General features: G+C 39.2%; 1 pseudogene; it reads left to right on the forward strand.

Annotated features, from left to right (window-relative positions):
• The first annotated feature begins 4,345 nt into the window (after window positions 1-4,345).
• LOC115279907 lies at window positions 4,346-5,230 on the forward strand (annotated as a pseudogene).
• The last annotated feature ends 393 nt before the right edge of the window (window positions 5,231-5,623 follow it).

Below are 5,623 nucleotides of genomic sequence, written 5' to 3' on the forward strand. Positions count from 1 at the left end.
TGAGAAAGAATGAAATCTGACCATTTGTAGGAAAGTGGATGGACCTCGAGGGTGTCATGCTAAGCAAAATAAGTCAGGCGGAGGATGACAGATACCATATGTTTGCACTCATAGGTCTAACAGGACAAACCTAACAGAGGGCCATAGGGAGAGGAATGGGTAAAGAGAGCTGGGGAGAGTGAGAGACGCAAATCATGAGAGACTATGGAATACTCAAAATGAACCATGGACTCAAGGGTGTGGGGAGACAGGGAAGGGAGTGATGGTCATGGTGGGGGGCACTTGTGGGGAGAAGTACTGGGTGTTATATGGAATCCAATATGAAAATAAACTATATAAAAAAAAGAGCTTATAAAACTCAACACCAAAAAAAAAAATCCAAATAAAAAATGGGCAGAGTATCTGAATAGACATTTTCCCAAAGACATCAAGATGGCCAACAGACACATGAAAGAAGCCTCAACATCACTCATCATCAATGAAGTGCAAATCAAAACCACAGTGAAATACCACCTCACACCTGTCAGAATGGCTAGTATAAAAAAAAAAAAAAAGACCAGAGATGACAAGTGTTACCACGGATGTGCACTGTTGGTGGCAATGCAAACTGGTGCAGCCATTGAGGAGAACAGTTTGGAGGTTTCTCAAAATTTTTAAAATAGAAATACCATATGATGCAGTAATTCCATTACTGGGAATTTACCCAAAGAAACAAAAACACTAATTCAAAAAGATATACAGACCCCTATGCTTACTGAAGGATTATTTACAATAACCAACATGTGGAAGCAGGCCAAGTATCCACTAAAAGATAAATGGATAAGGAAGATATGGTGTGTGTGTGTGTGTGTGTGTGTGTGTGTGTGTGTGTGCATACATACCTACACAATAAAATATTAATCAGCCATAAAAAGGAATGATATCTTACCATTTGTTACAACATAGATGGACTAAGAGAGTATAACACTAAGTGAAATAAGTCAGACAGAGAAAGACAAATACCATATGATTTTACTCATATGTCGAATTTATTTTTTTTATTTTTTATTTTTTTCAAAAATATTTTTTTATGGTTTTTATTTTATTTTTGAGAGACAGAGACAGCACGAGCAGGGGAGGATCAGGGAGAGAGGGAGACACAGATCTGCAACAGGCTCCAGGATCTGAGCTAGCCGTCAGCACAGAGCCCGACGCGGGGCTTGAACCCACACACCGTGATATCGTGACCTGAGTTGAAGCCGGACGCTTAACCAACTGAGCCACCCAGGCGCCCCACTCATATGTCGAATTTAGGAAACAAAGAAATAAACAAAGAAAAAAATTTTTTACGCCAGACTCTTAAATACAGGGTGCAAACTGGTGGTTGCCAAAGGGAGATGATTAGGGGGAATGGCTGAAATGGATAAAGGAGATTTAAGGGTACACTTATGCTGAGCACTGAGAAATGTATAGGATTGTTGAATCACTGTATTGTACACCTCAAACTAGTATAACAACGTATGTTAATTAGACTTAAAAATTTTAATGAAGTGTTTTTTTACTCATACTAACTCAAGATTTTCAGAGGGTTCCTAGAAAAATTTGTTCCTGTCATTGTAAAAGAGATGTTAAACTAACTTAGGTTAAATTACATAGGAAGCATCATAAAATAAAGTGCTGTTTAAACTTTTTAAGGTAATATAAGTTGTGTTTAAGACACTGTATAAAATTCTTAGAAATCTGTTATTGTGTGATAATTAGTCATAATTCTAGTAAATATCTTAGTTGGTTCTATTGTAGAGAAATAACTAAATTTTCTTGTCAAATGAATACTCATTGGATCTTTACCCTTGGACATTTTATGTCTTTTGTCACCCACAGTTATTTTTTTTACCGACTCTTCTCCAAAAGTGTTCACTATTGGCCCAGAAATGTATGCTCCATAATGGCATTGCTTGAGTAACTTCAAGACCATGCAGTAAGCGTTTTCAGAGCTAATGAAGCTGATGGATTCAAAATAACTACTAACGCAGGATAAAGCAGATCAGAATTGGGGGATCAGATGGGAACCAAATGAATTGATAATGATGATTGTTACTTTTACAACTTTCTGTTTGAAACATTGCTGGTTATTTAATGTTTTGAGTTCCAGATTAAAAAAAATTTCCCTTTTAAGCTATCTACAACGTAGAGCAATTTGGTAAATTATTCATTGTAAACAGAGGTGAAGCATTATCCTTTCTCCCTTCCACATCCCTCCAGAATATGGAAACTCTGAATGAGTATTCTAATTTTCATTGCATAAATTCAATAAAAATTCCATTCTCCTCGGAACCAGAAACAATTAGAAGTCAATTGGCTAAAGCACCAAGGATTTGATTAGAGGGTCATCTAGTCAATGCATATCCTTGAACGTGCATTGAATCAGAGATAGCCAGACAGCTTGAAGAACTAAGATTTACTTGAAGGAAGCAATGCTTTCAAAGTCCTGCTTGACAGCCTCTGCCTGGTTCATGGAGTTCCTTGCCTTACAGCTCAGTAAGGAGTCTCAGAATATTTGACCTTGAGAAGAGAGTAATTCACCCACATCTATAGGTATTGCTGATAAAGTCCAGTGGCGAATGCTTGGCTTGGCTTGCCAGCCTTGATAAGATTTTAAAAGTCCATGTGCGATTCTTATGGAAAGTTCCAGCAAAGTCAAAAAGAGCCTATATGATCAAGCACTATTCTTGTATTTATGCAAATGATTGGGGTATTGTAAAATATACAAATTAGACTTACTCTAATTACATAGGATAGAAAAAACATCTTTTAAGGTAACCTACAGGCACCCGTGCAGACATTAGAGTCTAGTCCAGAACTAGATTACAAACCAACAAGGTTTTGTTTGCCTGTAAACTGTACTGGTTTCTGAGGTCTAGTTTTCTGGGATAACCGGCAACAAGCCCCCAAATGAACATTTTCCTGACCTCCGTGGAGAAGCTGGACAACTTGAGAGAAATCTCTACAATAGCTTTTGTATGGACAAGTTCACACATACTATGGGATGGGCCACTCCACAGAGCACACACACAGTTCGCCAGTACATTCCAGATTCACTGACTGCAACTCGTTGCACCTAGATTGTCCTCCTCATCTCATCTAAAGATGCCTCAAGGGCAAATCCAGAAATCTCAATTGCCTGCTGTGGACTTAAACTTTGAGTTTATAATCATGTCCTAATAATTGTTGCTTTTCTTGTTGTTGTTGTTGTTCGATAGGAATACCTCTTATTAAAAACCCGATTGCTTGCACCACAGAGAGAACTAAATAAGACACAACTAGTTTAATGAGACTGAACTATTCTCAGGACCACGCGGCTAATTCAAGGAGTTATAAGACAGTGGACTTTTGTTCTTTCCTGCATTTTCCAGTCTGTGTTTTTATCACTTTTTATAAGACCTCTTACCACTCCGTTTTAACATGAATTACTTCATAGCTACTAAGACAACTTTGTTTTCATAAAGTTCCATGCACTGAAAGTTTCAAATGGGGGAAGTGAAAGAAACAAGAATATGTCATCCTGGAATGTGTCACTTTGAAATAAGGATTGATTTGGGCTGAAGGCAATGGAGAAGTGGATACAAGAGATGATTTTTGCCCTCCCCTATTTCCCTAAAGGCAGGACATTAATTTTCAAAGGTGTTGCTTCTCCTGTCTCTATCTGGAAAAACCAAAGTTGATAACCAGAGAAACTTTAGACTCTTACCAGCCTGAAGACAGTACTAGAGTAGTCTAGATAAGAAATTAGCATTTACTGACCTGTACTTTCCCTCATACTTGCCTCCCAACAATTTGTCATCCTTGGAAACCAAAAATGCTCCCCATCCTTCTGTTATTTCTCTATAAATGTATTGTTTAGTATCAAAGAGTCTACGCAGCCTGAATTACAAGCCACCTGAGTCACACACCCCTGAGTTTCTTCCATGTATATGTGACATATGCATGTTAATAAATTCTGTTTTTACTTGTTAATATGTCATTTATTATAGAGCCCTAGTTCAGAACCCAAGAAAGGTAGAGGAAAAAATTTTCCTTGACTACACAATACTGATGTACATTTAAGAACATACTATGGCCAAAACAAAAGAAAACCCCCAGAATTAAAAAGACAGGTGGGGAATATGGGTGTTTCAGTCAGTTAAAACGTCTGATTCTTGATTTCAGCCCAGGTTATGGTCTCATGGGCTGTGAGTTTGAGCCCTGTGCTAGTCTGCACTGTCAGTGAAGAGCCTGTTTGGGATTCTCTCTCTCTCTCTCCTATCTCTGCCCCTGCTTCTCTCTTTATCTTTAGAAATAAATACAATTAATTTTCCCATCTTGCAAGATGGCAGGCAAAAAAGCTGAGAAGCCAGATACTAAGGAGAAGAAACCTGAAGCCAAGAAGGTCGATGCTGGTGTCAAGGTCAAGAAGGGTAACCTCAAGGCTAAAATGTCAAAGAAGGGGAAGCTCCACTGCAGCCGAAACCCCATCCTAGTCAGAGGAATTGGCAGATACTTTTGATTGGCTATGTATTCGAGGAAGGCCATATACAAGAGGAAGTATTCAGCATCTAAATCCAGGATTGAAAAGAAAAAGGAGAAGGTTCTTGCTACAGTCACAAAACCAGTCGGTGGTGACAAGAATGGTGGTACCCATGTGGTTAAACTCCGCAAGATGCCCAGGTGTTACCCTACCTAAGACGTGCCTCGGAAGCTGGTGAGCTACAGCAGAACACTTTTCAGTCAGCACGTGAGGAAACTGCGAGCTAGCATCACGCCTGGGGCCATCCTGATTATCCTCACTGGGCGCCACAGGGGCGAGAGGGTGGTTTTACTGAAGCAACTGAGCAGTGGTTTGCTACTTGTGACTGGACCTCTGTCCCTCAATCATGTTCCTCTGCGTAGAACACACCAGAAATTTTTCATTGCCACCTCCACCAAAATTGATATCAGCAGTGTGAAAATCCCCAAACACCTCACTGATGCTTACTTTAAGAAGAAGCAGCTGCATAAACCCAGATACCAGGAAGAGGAGATCTTCGACACGGAGAAAGAGAAATACGAGATCACAGAGCAGCGCAAGGTTGATCAGAAAGCTGTGGACTCTTAAATTCTGCCAAAAATCAAAGCTGTCCCTCAGCTTCAGGGCTACCTCCGCTCTGTGTTTTCTCTCACGAATGGAGTTTACCCTCAACAAACTGGTGTTTTAAGTTTCTTACAAAGAACCTGATTAAATAATGAATCCATTAAAAAAAGAGAAATAAATACAATTAAAATTTTTAATAAAAAAAGACAGGTGACTAATTAGGATATTTGGGGGTATATACCAGAAGTGTAAATATTGCTAATATATTATTAAAATTTTTTAATGTTTTTTTTTTCAGAGCATGAGAGGGGCAGAGAGAGAGAGGGGGAGATAAGTCTAAAACAGGTTCCAGGCTGTGAGCTGCCAGCACAGAGCCCCATGTGGGGCTCAAACCCACAGTCAGAAAGATTATGACCTAGGCTGAAGCTGGATGCTTAGCTGACTGCGTGACCCAGGCACTCGAGTAATTTTCAAAGATTATGGGGAAAAGATCAAATTTCAGTAGGAAAATGAGAAAACTGAAGTCACAAAAATGTA

Source organism: Suricata suricatta, chromosome 16 (genome assembly GCF_006229205.1).
Source record: "Suricata suricatta isolate VVHF042 chromosome 16, meerkat_22Aug2017_6uvM2_HiC, whole genome shotgun sequence".
Lineage (NCBI taxonomy): Eukaryota > Metazoa > Chordata > Mammalia > Carnivora > Herpestidae > Suricata > Suricata suricatta.